General features: G+C 35.6%; 1 pseudogene; it reads right to left on the bottom strand.

Moving 5' to 3' along the window:
- The window catches only part of LOC131065947 (vacuolar-sorting receptor 1-like), a 49,194-nt pseudogene extending 30,273 nt beyond the window's left edge, over positions 1-18,921 (bottom strand).
- Positions 18,922-20,328: the final 1,407 nt, after the last annotated feature.

Consider the following 20,328-nt stretch of genomic DNA (forward strand, 5'->3'; position numbering starts at 1 on the left):
TTAAAATAATTGTGCAACTTGCTTTTGTAGGAAAATACAAGTGGGTGGAGGATAAAGGTGATTTAAATAAATGATTTATTTATTTAAATGTGAGAGGTGGGATTTTGGGGGATTTAAATAAATATTAATTTATTTAAATGTGAGAGAAGATTTAATTAAATAAATATGATTTATTTATTTAATTAATGGTCTGAATTTGGTTAAGTGAATTAAATCAAATAAATTGAATAATTTATTTAATTAATAGGAGAAGAGGGTTAAGATGAATTAATTAAATATATTAATTTAATTAATTATTAATTGATGGTTAAATAATCAAATAAATATTAAATATTCATTTAATTAAGTGGACAGATTTATGTGACTACAGATACATATGCATATCCTTGTATGTTGTTTTTGTTTTAGTGTAGATAATAATTGATGTTGCGGTGGATGATTTTCTTTCGCACCTAAGGACTGGAGAATCACATTCAGATAATTGGAGGTCAAACTGAAGGGGATTCGAGCAAGCGCAATGTATGGTATAATCGAAGCAGTTATACTTCACCATGGGAGTTTTAACTCTGGTGCATATTGAATTTGCAAAATATCACTTTGGCATGCAAAGACTGTGGTTTGGTTTCAAATCCATGGTTCCTACAGCCAAGCTCTCAGTTATCTCCTTCATCTGACAATTATCTGCCTCTTCTTCTAGGTGTAACTTGAGTTGTCCATTGTAGTTGATCTTTTCTTTATAATAAGCTCTTCCTTCTTTCTTAGAGTTAGACAAGATGAAAAGGAATTAAGTTGAGTTTTGTCAAGCATTCTAAATTTTCTCTTTTAGAATATGTAATCATTTTCAGGAAGAAATGAATAAGAATATGTTGTTCTGATCTGTTAATAGTACTTTGTTGGGAGTTTGATATCACTCATCCAAGGGGGCCCACTTGGTGAGTGATCCTATGTTTATGATCATTGAAGTTAGTTTTTACTTAGTTGCAGTAGAAGTTCATGACTGGATTGTTCCTGCAGCCACTGGAAATAGATTCGTTGACTGTTCCTGTAGCCAAGACAAAACGATGTGATTTATGTTATTTTCATTAGATCATTTCAGCAGTGTTTTGTGAAGCTTTCAAGTAGCCTTTTATGATTTCAATCCCTACCTTTCCTTCCTGCATAATGTTAGTTACTGCAGTAATGCAGAATAATCATTTAAGGAGCTTAGTGCATATATATTGCAGACCCATTTCAAGTTTTACGTTCCTGGATTGATAACTAAATGAACACCAGCCATGAAAATAGTAAACTCTACCATATGAATGTCCAAACTTCAGATTGAGATTTCAATTAGAGGTATTATTATTATCATTATAGTTGGGGTAGACAGATGTCAAGCAATTGATATTTTGATTCAGTATGATGTTGCCATATCTTGAGAAGATTGATTTGAAGAGAATTAAGATGTCGGTAAAAGACACTGAAAGAATGTGATGAATAAGGGGAGAAATAAGTTATTCAATGGGCAACTATTACCGAGTTAGACAATGATGAGATCATGATGTTTAGATTGTTTTGATATCCTACATATGTTGTTGATTGTAAGGTTAATACTATACTATGTCACCGAGCAAAGAACCTAGTCAATAAACCCTAAGGAACCTAGTCAGTAAACCCTAAGGTTATCGATATCGGTTAATAAAGGTGGAATGTCTACCGAGTAAAGTTTAGTATTTACCAAGTTGCAACCGAGTTATGACAGACAGCATTGGATGAATAAAAGCATTATTTAATGAAGGAAGTTGATTAGTTGGAATTGATTAAGTAATTGATATGTCGTGCAAGAAATTTGTTAAGGATCTACGGCTTTGAAAATTCAAGAGCTAGATCTACAGCACAGATTGAACCGCTTAACCTAGCACAAGTTCCAAGAAAGGAATGCAAGTTCCAAGGCAAGGTAAAACATTTTTCAGATCGAAGGATACACTGAACCTAGTCAAGATAGAAGATCTGATGGCTATGATTGATCATGGGAAATGTGATCAAGGAGATTCAGCGATTAGCAAATTGTTTATAAATAAGAAATTGTTGATGAACAATGCATGCGGGCAAATGTAAGCACAGGGATGCTACATAGTGATTACCGAGCACAGAAGCTTGAAGACCTGTTTGAATAACAAATTAGGAAGCCCAGCAGAGGGACAAGATAAGTCCTATGACTAGACAGTGTTGAGCAAATAAGAATTTTCTTTAGCATTTTAGATGTGAAGTTGCAGATATATTTTTATTACTATTATTTTGTAAAGTGACAGAAAATCTCTTAACCAAGTGGACTTAACAGTCTTATTTGTAAATCCTCTAGCAAGGTAACATTCTAATTGAGTGTTTGAAATCCTTTGACAATGTCACTTCTAACAAAGTGAAGATCCTAACAGATCTGAGGGAAATCCTTTAACAGGGTCACATCTAGCAATGTGTTTGTAATCTTTAACAGGATTTGCTTTTAACCGAGCATACTCTAGAAGAGTATATTTCTTAGTGGGTCCAAAATCCCACAGTGGTTTTTCCCTATTTGGGTTTCCACATTAAATCTAGTGTTATATGTGTTATGATGATTATGTGTTTATGAGTTAGCATGTTTAGCAGTTTTTGGTTATATTGCTGAAGTATAATTTAACAAGGTTGAATCTGTTGATTTTACGGAAGATTAAGTTTGTATGATTAACCCCCCCCCCCCCCCCGTCTCTCATCTTGTTAGCTATTGGCATCAAAACTTTACAATTGGTATCAGAGCTTTGGACTCCGGAAGAAAAGTTTGAAGGTACTTGAGTTAAGATCCGAAGATGTATAAGAGAGCTGCCCCAAAGCTGAATAAGTCAAGTTTTTTCACATGGCAGAAAAGGATTAAGTTGCACCTATCAGGAATTGGAGAATATGCTACATACTATCTGGAGAATGATTATGTTGAACCTAGCACCTACCCAATGACAATGGAAGAGATAAAGGCAAAGCAAGAACACACTCAAGCAATGATTGAAATATCATCAGCATTGACCGACTCAGAGTTTAATGATCTAGAAGGTTGTATTGATGCAAAGGCAATGTGGTCTAAGCTTATATCTGTTTATGGCGGTGATGAACATGTACAAAGAGCAAAAGTGGACAGTCTAAGAGGACAACTGAATCTATGAGGATGAATGAAGGAGAGAACATAACCCAGTATAGTACAAGACTAAAGGAAATTGTCAATCAAATCAAAGGAGGAGGAGGAACTATTGAAGAGAAGGATGTCACAAGTAAGTTATTGAGAACCCTTCTACCTGCTTATGCAATCCGAGTCTCTGCAATCAATGAATTGAGGTCTGTACCTAACATGCCAGTTTCTTTAGATGCTACTATCGGTAAGCTACATGCATTTGAGTTAAATAATTTTGATAACAGTGGGTCTTCGGTAAATAAAGTTGAATCTGCATTCAGTTCTTTTCATCTTGGTGAATCTAATGATTACAATGATAGAATGAGTAAGTATTCTTAAGGGAATCACAGTGGAGCAAGTGAAAGATTTCGTAAGAACATGGAAGAAGTGCAAAAACTGTATGAGGAAATCAGAAAGCAAGAAGAGTTTGAAGCATTGTTGGCCAGGAGGTTACCGAGAGGCAAAGGTAAGTATAAAGGAAAGCTACCTTTGAAATGTTTCAATTGTGATAAAATAGGACATATAGCCTCTAACTGCCCTAACAAAGAATCTAGTGAAAAGAGCGAATACCGAGATGACAAACAGAAAGACAATCACTACAGAGGATACCGAGATTTCAGAAGAAGAGATAGAAAGACATGCCTAATTGTCAATGAGGAATCCAATGATGATAAATCTGATGAAATGGACAAAGAGGAAGTTTTTTATGTGGCCATTAAGGATGGATTTGATGAAGAAAGGTATGAAGAAAAATCCCTAATATCTCACATAAATAAAAATGATTCTTGGATCATAGATAGTGGATGCTCACATCACATGACAGGTGATAAACACAAATTTGTTAAATTAGAAGATTATGATGGAGGTTATGTAAGATTTGGTAATGATGCACCATGTCCGGTAAAAGGTAAAGGCTCTATCACACTTCTTGATAATGCAAAATGTGATGATGTTTATTGGGTTGAAGGTTTGAAATACAATTTGTTGAGTGTAGCACAGCTAAACAACACAGGTTACCGAATAGAATTTCAGAAAGGAATTGTCAAAGTTCATGACAAGCATGGAAAGTTAGCAGCTACCGGAACTCAAACAAAAGGTAACACATTTCACCTTGACTCAACTCGGAACAAGTGTCTTTATGCAAAGATAGATGATACCTGGTTATGGTATAAAAGGTTTTGTCATGTAAATTTTGATAATCTGATCAACATAAGTAAGAAGTACCGAGTAAGAGGTCTACCGAGTTTGGAGAAACCTAAGAATGCTATATGCAGAGGATGCTAGATGGGTAAGATGACAAGATCAAGCTTTACAAGTAAGTCCTACACTTCTAAGGGAATTTTAGATCTTGTGCATACTGATCTTTGTGGTCCTATGAAAGTTCGGAGTTATTATGGTGATAAATATTTCATATTATTTGTGGATGATTATTCAAGGATGATGTCAGTTATGTTTTTAAAAGAAAAATCAAAAGCTTGTCAAATGTTTAAATGGTACAAGGCAAGAGTTGAAAATGAAACAGGAAGACAACTGAAATGTCTTAGATCTGATAGTGGAGGAGAGTTCACCTCTAATGAATTTAACTTATTTTGCAATGATCATGGTATAAAAAGACAAGTCTTTGCACCAAGAACTCCACAGCAAAATGGGATAGCTGAGAGAATAAACAGATCTATTGTGGATTGTGCCAGAACTCTGATGATTGAAAAGAAAGTGCCACAAAAATTTTGGAGAGAAGCAATAAGTATTGTTGTTTACACTCTGAACCGAGTATAACTGAAGAAAGGAACTTTGAAAACACCATATGAAATCTGGTATGACAAGAAACCTAATGTAAGCTACTTTAAAATCTTTGGAAGTAGATGCTATGTATACAAAGATGACAGAAATGGAAAGTTTGATCAGAAAAGTGAAGAAGGAACATTTCTAGGTTATTCTTCTAGAAGCAAAACATTTAAATGTCTGATCAAATCATCTAACAAAATAGTAGAAAGTGCAAATGTGAAAATTGATGAATTTGCAGAAAGAAATGATGAAGGAAATTCCAAGGAACCAGAAGATTATGAAGAATTTGTCTATGTTCAACCAACAAGTCCTACCGAGAGAGATACTGAAGAAAATGAAGAGAATACTCAGTTACCAAGTGATGAAGAAGATCATATAGAGCCTACCGAGCCTGTATTAGCCAAATATGTCAAAAGGAATCATGCATCAAGTCAAATTATAGGAGATAAGGATGATCCAGTGATGACAAGGAACAAACTGAGACAGAACACATGTCTGATATTTGAATTTGAACCGAGAATAGTAAAAGAGGCATTTAACAGTGAAGATTGGGTAAATGCTATGACAGAAGAGATTGATCAAATCAAGAAGAATGACACATGGACACTGGTCCCAAGACCGAAGGACAAAAATGTAATCGGTACAAAGTGGATTTTTAGAAACAAGCTAAATGAAAAAGGTGAGGTCATTTGAAATAAAGCAAGACTAGTTTTCAAAGGATATGCTCAAGAAGAAGGAATAGATTATGGCGAGACCTTTGCACCTGTGGCTAGACTTGAAAGAGTAAGAACATTGTTGGCATATGCTGCTTTCAAAAATTTCAAGGTATATCAAATGGATGTCAAATCTGCATTTTTGAATGGTATACTAGAAGAAGAAGTTTATATTGAACAACCTAAAGGATTTGTTGAAGACAAGAATAAAGATCAGGTATGTAAGCTGAACAAAGCATTATATGGTCTAAAGCAAGCACCTAGAGCATGGTATGAAAGATTGCACTCTTACTTAATCAAGATTGGTTTTTTAAGAACAAGTGAAAACAGCAATATGTACATGAAGAATGATGAGAACAATGGTATATTGATCTCAGCCATATTTGTTGATGACATTATATTTTGTGGAAATGATTCTCTATGCAAAAATTTTGGTAATGAAATGTGCAAAGAATTTGAGATGTCACTAATCGGTGAGATAAAGTATTTTATAGGTTTACAGATACTTCAAATGAAAGATGAGATTTTCATTACTCAATCCAAGTACATAAAGGAAATGTTGAAGAAATTTGGAATGGAGGATTCAAAACCAGTAAGTACTCCTATGACTACCAACTGTAAGCTATCAAAGAATGATGAATCTGCATCTGTTGATGAGACACTTTACCGATCTATGATTGGAAAGTTACAATATGTTATTCACAGTAGACCGGATATAGCACATGCAGTAGGTATAGTTGCAAGATTCTCTGCAAATCCCAAAGAAACCCATATGACAGCAATCAAGAAAATTTTCAAATACCTGAGAGGCACTGAAGATTATGGCTTAGTATATGAAAAGAGAAATGATTTTGATTTAAAAGTTTATACTGATGCTGATTGGGCAGGCAACATTGATGATAGGAAAAGCACAAGTGGAGGAGCTTTCTTTTTAGGAGAAAGACTAGTGAGTTGGCTTAGCAAGAAACAAGGATGTATTTCACAGTCAACAGCAGAAGCTGAATATGTTGATGCAGCATTGAATTGCACTAATATAGCATGGATAAAACAACTGTTGGAAGGTATAAATGAGAAAGTTACCGAGCCAATAACTATATTATGTGATAATACGAGTGTCATTAATATTTCAAAGAATCCGATAATGCACTCTAAGACAAAACATATTTCTATCAAGTATCATTATCTCAGAGAAGAAGTTCAAGAAAAGAAAGTTGTGCTGGAATATGTTCGCACAAAGGAGCAACTTGCAGACATCTTCACCAAGCCACTACCAAGAGACACTTTTGAGTATCTCCGAAGCAAGTTAGGGGTCCTACCCCTATCTTCTACTCACTAACAAAGTTCGGTGAAAGCATCAATTCAATGAATCTACATAATATTATGTGTGGATTGATGTTGATTTACACACTTTAGGAGGTTTTCTAAAGGTGTGCAAAAAATAAAACAAGGAACAAGAATTGAAGACTAAATGCTCTGACCGAAACTGAGTTGATACATAACAGCAAGGAGATCACTTCTTAGAGGAAGAAATCATGTATTAGTTCTTTTACTTTTTGGCATTGCTCTCAAAGGGGGAGAAGACTAATGTATGGGGGAGAAGACTAATGACCAAAGGAGGAGACTACATGGAGAAGACCAGAAGAAAGAGGGAGAAGACTAATGATAGGAGGAGAGCATTTCAGAATCTCACAGCAATCTAAATCTAAATCAATTAGGTCAAATCAATTGGTTTTGCCATCAATGCCAAAGGGGGAGATTGTTGGCATTCCAATTACAATGAGAGATTGTTGGCATTTCAATAAGGATATTGAGAAGGTTGTTGAAGATTATTGATATAACTGCAGAAGGATGATAACTATCTTTATAACATTATTTTGTCATTGATGTCAAGCAATTGATATTTTGATTCAGTATGATGTTGCCATATCTTGAGAAGATTGATTTGAAGAGAATTAAGATGTCGGTAAAAGACACAGAAAGAATGTGATGAATAAGGGGAGAAATAAGTTATTCAGTGGGAAACTATTACCAAGTTAGACAATGATGAGATCATGATGTTTAGATTGTTTTTATATCCTACATATGTTGTTGATTGTAAGGTTAATACTATACTATGTCACCAAGCAAAGAACCTAGTCGGTAAACCCTAAGGTTATCGATATTGGTTAATGAAGGCGGAATGTCTATCGAGTAAAGTTTAGTATTTACCGAGTTGCAACCGAGTTAAGACAGATAGCATTGGATGAATAAAAGTGTTATTTAATGAAGGAAGTTGATTAGCTGGAGTTGATTAAATTATTGATATGTCGTGCAAGAAATTTGTTAAGGATCTACGGCTTTGAAAATTCAGGAGCTAGATCTACAGCACAGATTGAACTGCTTAACCTAGCACAAGTTCCAAGGAAGGAATGCAAGTTCCAAGGCAAGGTAAAACATTTTTCAGATCGAAGGATACATTGAACCTAGTCAAGATTGAAGATCTGATGGCTATGATTGATCATGGGAAATGTGATCAAGGAGATTCAGCGGTTAGCAAATTGTTTATAAATAAGAAATTGTTGATGAACAATGCATGTGGGCAAATGTAAGCACAGGGATGCTACATAGTGATTACCGAGCACAGAAGCTTGAAGACCTGTTTGAATAACAAAGTAAGGAGCCCAGCAGAGGGACAAGATAAGTCCTATGACTAGACAGTGTTGAGCAAATAAGAATCTGCTTTAGCATTTTAGATGTGAAGTTGCAGATATATTTTTATTACTGTTATTTTGTAAAGTGACAGAAAATCTCTTAACCGAGTGGACTTAATAGTCTTATTTGTAAATCCTCTAGCAAGGTAACATTCTAATTGAGTATTTGAAATCCTTTGACAAGGTCACTTCTAACAAAGTTAAGATCCTAACATATATGAGGGAAATCCTTTAATAGGGTCACATCTAGCAATGTGTTTGTAATCTTTAACGGGATTTTCTTTTAACCGAGCATACTCTAGAAGAGTATATTTCTTAGTGGGTCCGAAATCCTACAGTGATTTTTCCCTATTTGGGTTTCCACGTTAAATCTGGTGTTATATGTGTTATGATGATTATGTGTTTATGAGTTAACTTGTTTAGCAGTTTTTGGTTATATTGTTGAAGTATAAGTTACCAAGGTTGAATATGTTGATTTTATGGAAGATTAAGTTTGTATGATTCACCCCCACCTCTCATCTTGTTAGCTATTAGCATCAAAACTTTACATCTTGATCCTTCTACATGAGCTCATGCATTGTCCATATGTTGGTAAGAATGGGCAAGTCCAATAGATTATCAAGCAAAGGACCTATGGGATGTGGTCCAGGATAGTTAAAAGTTCACGGATGCTATCCACAGTTTCACTTGTATAGCACTAGTCATTTCAGGAAAGCAAATGACACCTTCATTATGCACATCATCCAATCCTTATAGGTAGGTGTTCACACAAGGCTATCACATGAAGCAAGGAAGTTGGTAAAGAAGTACATGGCTTGGTTCATCCAGTTTTCGCACTTCACTTACATCTGGGTCCATGGATTCTCTTCCCAACCCTATAGGCTCCCAAGATACCCAACTAATAAAATGGTGTTTCTAGAAGTAGCAACACAGCTAACTATGACAAGAATCAGAAAAAGAAGGGTGGGCTCGAATTTTTGATTGTCATGGGAGATTATGATGAATTGTGCCCATCATTGGCAACAATGGATAATTCAGCAGAGGAACTGCTATTCTAACACCTCGCACCCCACACTGCAAGATCAAATTTTTATCCATATGATAAGGTAAGAATGATGGCTTGTACGAGACACAAGCATAAGATACAGCTAGAATATTATTTGGCAAATGCCAAGGATGATTACGAGATTAAGAAAATAATGTTTTCCACATTATCTCTAAGGATGATAAGGATATGCAAAATCATCCAAGTGGTAGATCAGGTAAAAGATGATGTGAACATTGCTCACCCTGATTATGAAAAAGAAAAAGATAAGCCAATTCAAGCTCCTAATTGGTCAGAACCAAAAATTGTTGATCTGGATATCCTAAGCTAGCTAGTTACAAAATTCATGAGGCATTGGATTGAACGTCACATCAATAAGTTGAAGGAAAAGAACGCCCACCTGACTTATAATTTGATGGGAGACTTGGAATCCCAAGATGAGGCCACTGAGGGGTCATCAAGAGCTCAGGCTAGAGAAGAAGTGATTCCACAGGGAAGGATAGAACATGGAAAGGAGAAAGGTGTTCCCAAGGATTCACAGACAAGGAAAAGCAAGGAGGTTCAAAGAAAGGAGTCATAGCAGAAGAGATGAAGCTTAGAATAAGAAAAGTCACATAATAGCTCCTCAAGTGTACATGAAATTGGTATCTTCATAGAACAAGTAGCAAGAAATCAGTCACAAGAAGAAGGCCAATATATTTCGTAGGCACAAGATATACTCAATATGAATGCTTTCTTAAGGCCTGCCCAGCAAAGGAATGAGGAACGGGAACTTCCTCCAGATACAGAACAACACATCCAAGATTGTTTCAAAGAAACAAAAATGGGAGACTTAGGGCTCCTTGAGGAAGTAAAGCAAGAATAGGAGCAAGTAGAAACATATGATTAGTAAGCAGCTGCTCCAAATTGACTGAAAGAAATAATGAGGAAAGAGCCAAAGGAAGGAATGGATCCTACGCTTGAAATTGAAGAGTTTCTAATCCAGATAAACAAACTAGTGCAAAACAAGGTGGTAAATAAATTCTCTAAAGTTACCATAAATGAGTTGAGATTCATGAGGTTGCATGTGGCAATCCAGGGTTGACAAGGATAGAAACAAGATCACTCCAAATTAGTATGATGTTACAACAATTGATATGATACTTACAGGATTTTGACGATTTCTCTCAGGCATTGAACGAGCAGATGAAGAAATGGAAAATAAAAATAAGAATTTGAAAAATGAGAACAAAGCTTTCTATGAATATGTGTGATGGTTAATGTGTCCATTCAGACGGGAAGATCAAAATTTTGTTACTCCCTCTTCTCTTCCAAAGGAATCAATGGATGGACTCAAAGAGATAAGGAAAATCGCCCAATGTTGAAATGAATGGGTAGAGAACACCTTCACTACACCATATAAATTCATTGATAACTTGGCTCAATTTTACTAGAGAATCTTGGTTGTCCTTGGCAAATTGGAAAGTGTGGACCAATAATGGGAGGACACACACATCTATCAAGACTTGAGTATTACACATCTTGAGGCATTGATGGAAATCCCTAAGCAAGCATTAATTGATGGAGAAGTCATCATAGAAAATGAAGCATATGACTTCCCTCAGTGGTATTGTACGGTAAATACTAGGAAGGAATTGTTCAAAAGATCAAATATGGAGTTAGATCTATAAAGGACAACAATCAAGAAAATTCAAGAAGAAATCCTCAATACTATTGAGGCATTTTTGCAAAAAGACTATCTGATGAGGTGCTGATAGTGGATAATCTGAAAGATAGGTTGCATGAATTCTTCTTCGTGGATTTCTTCTCAAAGGGTCATTTGGAGAATGCTTCCTTATTCTCAAGCATCATGCGCAAGATCTAGGAGACAATTTCAAGATGGGAGAAGGTTTTCTCCAAGTGTGAAAAGTATATTGCTATTTTGGAGTATAAATTGGAGATTGAACCAAGTGTCTCTGTAGGGGATCTTGAGGTCGTCATGACCAGGTTCATCGCATTCATCGTCAAAGACAGAGATAGTGGTCACCCTATTTTGGGTGGGAATATATTAAATGCATGACAGACGCCTTATTTAAAGTGGTGGGGTACTTAATGCATGATCGACGCCTTATTTATAAGTGATGAGTTATTTAATGCATAGTGGTCATGATTCCCCATTTATGGCCAAGCCCACTACTTGGCACAACATAGGGTTATTTTGGTCAAACCCTAATTAGGGTTTTGCATGGGGAATCTTAGCCATTAATTTCAAATGTAATCTTGGCCATGCATTTTCATTCTTGGGGCCTATAAAAGGGGTTCACCCCTTCAATTGTAAAGGAGGGAGAATTTGTATGAGATAATTGCTATAAGCTATCAAGATAATAAGAGTAATACATTGGATTTTGGTGTTTACTTGTGTTATTTTTAAGTTTGCAAGGTTTCTCTTACTCAGGTAGTTAGATTTGTTTTCAAGCAATTAGATGAATGAGATAGATAACTTTGTTTCATGGTGAGATCATTCGCTCATACCTTTTACAAATAGATGATTTCTATTTGCAATATAAGATTGGACTAAGATTCTTAAATATATATGTTTAACTTCTTCTATTGAATGAGCATTGTTCTATGATGCATTATTTCATGATATGAAAATCATTTGCACAACCCTTGAAGATTGCACCTCCCTTTGTGTAGTTGTCTGAAGTTGGTGAAACAAAGCATGGTCAATTTCACATGAGCCTTTGTTGTCTTTTGAGTTCTTTAGATTTAGATTAGAACTTCTCAGAACCCTTTCCTTTTTACTTCCCACATATTTCATTGAGAAAATGTTCCAAAAACACTTACCATTGCCAAACCATTCTCTATACTTCCTTGAAGTCTAAATTTCTTCAAACCTTCATAAAGTATTGTTCCACTTTATGTCAAGTCACCCTTGGATTACTAGCAATCATCAAGCCAAACGAGCTCATATCCATCACAAAGTCACAAGTTCATAGTAGGATCCTTGGAATTGCTTGTATGATCTTTCGCAATCTTAGCATAAACAGGATTTTTCTCAAGAGACGATAGAGTGAACATTGGAAACTTTATTCCGTGCTCGTTTGGTCATAAAAAACTCGTCAACACACTCCTCCAATGGCTACAAACCAAGATTGTTCTACAGTTGTTGTCGTTTATGTAGATTTTTTGTCTATGTTGACTGTTGCATCCATTACATTTGCTTCAATTGATGTTGTTGTTACATGTCTATTGTTCATCGAGGGTTGTTAGGGTCTAGGTATGTACCTCCCCCACCCTATCCTCCACATGCCCCCCTCGTTGTGGATAGGCTAGGTGTTTACCTTTGATGATGGTGGTCCTATGAGAGCTCATACGGGTGATGGAGTCCCTTATAGGCCTTTTTATAATGTGGATAGGCAGAGCTTTGCTTGAACGGTTGAATCTATTGTCGCTCATCCTCCCAAAGGAAAATCTCGCCCTCTTCATTGTGCCAAGACCTCTTCTTTTGTGGTTTGTGGTCAAGATGTGGTTGAAAATGTTGTCTTCTACCAACCGTGTGGATTGGTGTGCAGATTTAATAGGTTATGGCCTTCACCCCCAGATCTACATTGTTGGGTGACTGATTCTTGGAAGCCTTTGGTTGCTGGTAACATTGAGTTTTTCCCCCATTCTAGGGGTTTGTGTCACTTCCTTTGCTTCTTTCGATGTTCGTGACTTGGTGCTAAGTAAGCTATGGGTTTGGGAAGTTCACTCTCTCTCAGTCAAACCATGGGCAGCTTCTTTCAGCCCTCTTACTGAACCACTCAATGTGTGTTCGGTATAGGTTCATTTTCGCAATCTTCCTCTTCATTTTTGGGAGCATTATTATTATGAGTCCTTTAGAAACTCTATCAATCACTTCTTGAAGTTTGATGATACCACTTCCTTCAGGGTTCATTCTAATTTTGCTTGCATTCTAATCAACATTGGCATCTCCATGCCTCTCTTAGGATATGTGGCTCTTATGATTGGGGATAGGTCATGGACCCAATCGTTGGATTATGAGGGTCTCCCCTTTCGTTGTCGTAGATGCTTCTTAACTAGTCATTTAGCTACAAATTGTTCTCTCCCACGTTGTAAAAGTGCTACTACTTGGTAGAAGGATGTTATTGTTGATCATTTGACTATGGAAGACTCTTCACATGCTAATGATTACTCCTTACAGGATGAGGTTGTGCCTCTTACTGTTCTTGTGGCACCCCTTGTAAATCCTACACCCCCTTTCACTATAGATATAGCCTCCTCATGTCATGTGGTTCTTACTCTTATTTCTCTTGTTTTGCAACAAACTTGTGTTCCATGTGTTGGCATTCCCTCAATGGGGATCCCCCCCTTGATCCCACTTGTAATGATATTCCTAACACTAGCATTGCTTGGGATTTTATTTTTTGTAGGTGTAAAGGTAATTCTTCTCCCAATCCTCTTCGTCGAGTTTTTGGTCTTTCTTCTCACTCTTGAGAAGGGTTCCTAGTTGTTTTGCTAGTGCATTGTTGAAGGTTGGTTTAGCCTTTGTTTTACGCAATAGTCTTGTGACCTATTGTTAATGGCTTGGTCAACCTGATTTTGTATAGGGTCAGCACCCTTGTTTTGTTGATTATTTTTAAGCTACCTATGGGTTGTCTGTATTAAGGGCTAGTATCCTTGTTTTGTTGCTATTAATATAAAAAATAATGACTCCTTTTATTATAATCAATTTTATATAAAATGGCTACAACCTAAAAATAACTTTGTATAAATAAATAGAGCAACAAAAGGAGGATAACATAGGCATTGAAAAAAAATGTCGAAGTAGAAGAGTAGAGAATAACATAGGAGAGAACACAATGGAGAAAAGAATTTAATATTGTTTTAGAATACATAATATATACAACAACTTCTATTTGAGTATCATTCCTGCACAAATGGAGGAAGGCCCACTCTAGGAAGCTTTGAAAATGATGTTGTATTTTATTTATTTTATAAGTTGTGAATTATTTCCATCTGTTTTAATTTGTGAAGAAATGTAGATAGTTTTAGTTATCTATTTTAAAAAATAAATTTGTGATTATTATTTTTGTTTCGATAATCTATTTGTCTTGCAATGTGAATGTTAAGATTCTTATCCTCTACATTATACACTTTTAACAACTCGCATAGTTCTTGTAGCATATTTTAACATAATTCTTATAACAATTTTAAATGAATGCTTTTATTTTCTAGTTGCATTTCATCAACACTCATCTCACTGCCTATAGCCCTTTCATAGATAGTCATTACATTTTTCACAAATTTACATCATCAGATTGATATGCAGACCAAACTAAAATTTAATTGTTAAACATTAATTCTATTTAATTAGATGCCACCTTGATTTTGGCCTATCAAGGCCCTCTAAAAAAACCATTTAACTTACATATATTTTTTTAAAATTATGTAAAATACACCAAGAGATATCAAATTTGAAAGCATATTATTGATAAACAATACTAAAGATTTTTATATATTATTGATAAACAATACTAAAGATTTTTATTGAAATGAAATTGAAGCAAAATATTTAACAATCAAAATAAGATAATATCTTAATCTAAGAATATAGACTTGTTTTTTGTTAAACAATATACACATAATAATCAAATTTGAAACCCATTCTTCTTGTCTCTTGCAGGTGTAGCGCAACATTAAAAGCATCATCTTATAACTATGCAATTTGAATTTTCTACAGCTCCAGAATTTGATGAAGAATTTTGCCATTAAATTTTTATTTTGGGGAAAGCAAAGTTGGTAATGAGCTTTTGAATTGTTCACCAAACAAAATCCTACAAGGCTCTTGTGCCTTCGCATGAGTGTTACTATTGATGTTTTTAACCATCCCCATTAATTTATTAATGTGGTCTTACAACATTTACTAAACTTTAATTCAAGGATAAGCAGGCATAAACATAAGGAAATTGTGCCTTGAAAAAAAATCAAAATCACTCTGAGAATTAAAGATCAAATAAAATGTTTCATCAAGCTCGTCTACCAATTCACAATCACCCAAATGAACATCACAATAATAGAACTTTCTTAAACCACCTAAATTACATGTTGAACCCATATCAAACTTAGATTAGACAATGATTGCAACTGCATTATCATTGAGGAAATAAAATTATAATGTAAGGGAAAAAACACAACTTTCCAACCACCATAAGTGCACAAATGACAACCCATTGTGGCTAGAAGAAGATGCATAACAAAAAAAAATTATAGTATTCAATTTTCTAATATCCTATTCAGAACACATCTGATGAATTTCTTCAAATTGCTATCGTCTCCTTCTTCAACTGGTCAAACTCTTCTAGATCAAGGATAAATGATATTGTCATGGTTTCTTTCCCTACTCGCTTTAAATAGGATTTTACATGTTGCATCTTTGATAGTATTTCTATTTTGTTTTTTTTTTAAACATAGTGTTTGTACAAATATTTGCTTTTAAAACAAAAAAACAACATTAGGTTTACAATGAGTTTTTGCTACACAATTGATAGATTTTCTATTTTTATTTTTAAAACAAAAAATATTGTCTTCATAAAAATGTAATAGAATTGCTATTTTCATGTTTTTTAAATAAAAAATATTGGTTTTATCAAAAAAGAATATTTATTTTGTTTTTGTTTTAGTTTTGCTTTTTGTTATTTAAAAACATTGTCTCAATAAAATGTAATAGAAATTCTATTTTCCTATTTTTAAAATAAAAAGCATTGCTTTTATAAAATTAATAAAAATAAATAAAAATTGTTTTGTTTTAGTTTTGCTTTTTGTTTTTATTGATAGAGGTCTTTTCATCCATTTGTGACTATAATACACCTCTCAGTGTAATAAATCAAGCATCATGTTATCAAAAATGTCAAAAGAGGCAAAATTGATTATTTATGTCTCGTTTTAAAAGCAACCTCCAACACAATGGTCAAAGAATTAGTGGGCCTATTAACCACACAATAAAAATCTAATTTTAGAGAAGAGTGTGAATCAAATGTGAAACAAATGGACACAAATTGTTGAGAAATGTGAAACAAGTACGGACCATAATTTTTCAATGAGAAGAGGATGGTTGACATTTGAAAGTGAAATCATCTACTAAAAGCAACAAAGAAGGGGGATGCAACAAAAAAGATTCAGTCTATAGACCTATGACATTAGAGCTTACATTGTAGGATTCAATATATCCAACTTTGAAAAACTAGTGATAATCTTTGTAGTTCCCTTCAATAGAAAAAACTTGTGATTTGAGGCATACATATCCAATGAAAGGTAATTAAAAGAAAGCAAACTTCATTGTGTTCGCTACATTGTTCTCTTTATCTCAAATGCAAGATTGCATATGTAGTATTTTGTACAAAATGAAAAGACCAACTGAAATCCACTGCAAAACCATGTTATTACTTCTTGAAAATAGATAACTCAAAATTTCTCTCCCAAACACCTCTATGATATTTGACTTAAATATCAAAATAATTCTCGATAAGCACCTAAGAATCCTCCCACAATCTTCTACAAGTGCATAGTGGAAATTTCAAAAGATAAAAAACAAATAACTTGAATGAGATCAATTTAGTTAATAAGGAAATTTAGGAGGGTTAAACTTGCCCTATAAATAAGTTTAGTTAATAAGGAAATTTAGAAGGGTTAAACTTGTCCTATAAAATATTTGTACATTTCTTATAGTTCAAAGGGAAGATTAATGATAACACACAAAAGAAACACGCCATATTTCAAAGAACTCTAAATCAACAATCTACTTGATATTTTTAAAGAAGCCAATCAAACCACACCTACTTTATCCATATTAGTTAAATACAAATAAAGCTTATGGATAAAAGTTAACTATTTCCTTAAATTTGTTTTTGAGTCACTTTGTGCTTATTATCAGAGCAATAAATTAATAGGCTTGTCAATTTATTTCCTCATTTAGATTTCTATAAGAAAAAATTAATTACTACGTCATTTCACATGATGTTTCATGGAGTGCAATCATTGCTAGGTATCTACCATACTTTTTTCCCAAAGTTTCTTCCTCTTGAAATATAAATATGGATTGCACTCATTTTGATTAGATAAGCATCGAAAGGGCTTAGACTCATTACATGTCAACCATCAAAACAAAGAGAGCAAATCTCACAAGATGTAAGATTGGGAAAACAAGGAACTAGCAACTAGAAAGCTTTTGACCAAAGTAAGGAGCTAGCAAGAAACAAGTGTCTCAACCCTATACTAAAGACTTCTCTTTTGCAACACACAAAAGGGAGAGGAGAAGAAGAACCTTTCCTCCTACAAACCACAGTCCAAGCAATACTATTGTTCGGAAACCCATTACAATGGGAAACAAGAGGTGACTTCCTCACTAGGGAATCAACAACATCCGAAGGAGGGACAACATGATGACCAAGTGGAAGACAAGTATCAACCACAAAAGATCGAATCTAAGAGGAAGCAGTCGAAACAACGGGAGTCGAACATGTAGCAAGAGGATTCGTAGTATGGCCATGAGGACATGACAAAGCCACGCCCGAAGCAATACTCTCATCAAAATCCTGGGAAGAGCTATCCTCATAAAGGGTAGGAACCTCGACTGCCAAGTGATCTTCTTTGGAATTCTTCCACCAAGTAGTACTCCTTTCTGATGTAGAAGAGAGCAATCCAAAGCTAAGTGACCAATAGCAAAATAGCAGCAGCATCTAAAATGGAGGCCCTCATAATCAAGGAGTCGTGTCCAAGGCCTATCTCCAACCATCAAAACCACGTCTCCATGGAGGGGTTTGGAGATGTCAATATCAACCAAGATGTGATCGAAGGTGGAATGCCCCATGTGAGAGGTGGAAGTATCAACTTTCAAGAAGTGGCCAATAGAGTTATCGATGGCTTCATAATAAGAATCCTTCCAAAATTGGCGAGGAGGATTCGAAAGTCTAACCCAAATTGGATGCACATGAAGTGGTTTAGTGAGGGGAGTTAAAGGAAGGGGACCGGGGTTTAATCAAGAGGGAGTGCGCTCGACAGTCCCAAAGTTGACTCAACACCAAGTTTCTATCCTCCAAAAAGGAAAATGAAGCAATGAAAATACCTTTAGTGTAAGGGAAGAGCCCAATCTTACCAACCACAATCGGCTTCCAAGAAGTTGAGACCCAACTATGCAAGTTGGGAAGAGAAGGCCAAAGGTAGGGGAAATGATACACCAAGCCTTTGCAGTAGAAGTTATCATTGTCAACAACATCCACAGCACAAATAATCACAAGAAATGGTTTGGCATAGATGAGGCCTTTACACACACTGAGGAACATGACCAAATCTAGTAGCTTGGGTTAAAAAATTAGACCCTGTCGAAGGACCAACAGGAGCAGCAGCTTCAACACTAGAACTAGGGCCAACAATAGAAAAACCCCCTTGCACGGGGCTAGAAAGAACAGGAACAAGAATGGCGCCAGGGGGGAGAAAAGGAGCCACAAAAGCATCAATAGCTGAGGAGACCATTGTCGAAGGCAAAGAAAGCCCATTAGAACCTGTGATAGGTCCTTCCCCCAACAAGGGCATAGAGAGAAGTGTGTCCCTAAATCTACTAGAATGCAATACCCCTGCATAGGAACTAGCACCACACCAGGTGCAACCAAAGACAAAGCAACCAAGGTAGGCACAAGCGAGAGTACAAGAGTTGCACTGGCTAGAGTAGCATCACTAGCAACCAAATCAGGCCCAGGCACAAGCATAGAGGCCATGGAAGTGGATATCGAGGCCGCATAAGAAGATTCAAGGGCCAAAAGAGCAAGCACTGAGGCTACCAGGAGATGGCCAGAGGCCACATGAGCAAACAGAGGGCTCACCTGAACAAACAATAATCAATTTTCCTTTTGTAGAAAACAACTTGGCGAGGTAGTTCCAACCACTTTTACAATAATGTTTTTATCATTTGTTTGTAGATTAATTATGTAATGACAATGTAGATGAAAAAAAGGATGGAAGGGAAAACCCTTGCAGCAACAAGCAATTCATCGCCGTCCAATGTGAGCAAGGGGGGATGAGGAAGATGTTAAAGATGATGGCAAGGATGTTGAAAATGATGGTTTTGCAAAAGATAATATCTTGCATGAGGCAGCAAGGGATCCTTCATTAGAATCAACAAAGGTGAGCTCTCATGTGGACTCTTGAACCTTAGAGCTGGTGACATCTAGTTTAATCGTTACTAATGGAGTTTAAGATGAAGGTGAAGAGGTCAACGAGTGGGCTATTGAATGGGTGTAGGAAGATGAATATTCTTTTTCTCTGCTTGGCTATGGTTTCTTACCATTTGATGGGTATGGTATTTATGGTTTTTGTTCAATTAAGGAATTAGTTGAAGAGGAGGATGAACTTGTCCTAAATATCCTCCTTGAGGCCTATTTAAAGGCAAAAAGGCTTGTCGAGGAGCTTGTGGTGGATGTCATTAATGATGAATCATTGTCAGGTCTACATAAAGGGCTTCTCCACCCTTCTACAAGTGCTTCACCCTCCACGTCAGTCCACAATAATGTGGATGTGTTGTTGCCCAAGTATTCTACTCATGAAGAGATGGAGTTTAACAAATCAACACGTGTTGTTTTTGTTCAATCTGATTTTGTTGAGGATAGTGTTGGTTTTTTCACCTCCTATTGTTGTTCTTATTGTGTCTCCTAGGGTTTCGAAGAAACTCTAAGAGTTAAAGCCCAGGGCCAGTATTTCTTCACGAGATTGTCTTGGAATGGTTGAGAGTTTTGATACTCCTATGTTTGTTGTTTCTTCGCCTCATTATCTTGTCTTTGCTCCACCTCCTTTGGTTTCTATGGATCTCTTACATGTTGGGAATTTTAGTAACAATGATTCTACCATGGTTTTGGAGGATAGGCAAGTCAAATTGATATTCCTTAT

The sequence above is a fragment of the Cryptomeria japonica genome, chromosome 1 (genome assembly GCF_030272615.1).
Source record: "Cryptomeria japonica chromosome 1, Sugi_1.0, whole genome shotgun sequence".
In the NCBI taxonomy this organism is placed as follows: domain Eukaryota; kingdom Viridiplantae; phylum Streptophyta; class Pinopsida; order Cupressales; family Cupressaceae; genus Cryptomeria; species Cryptomeria japonica.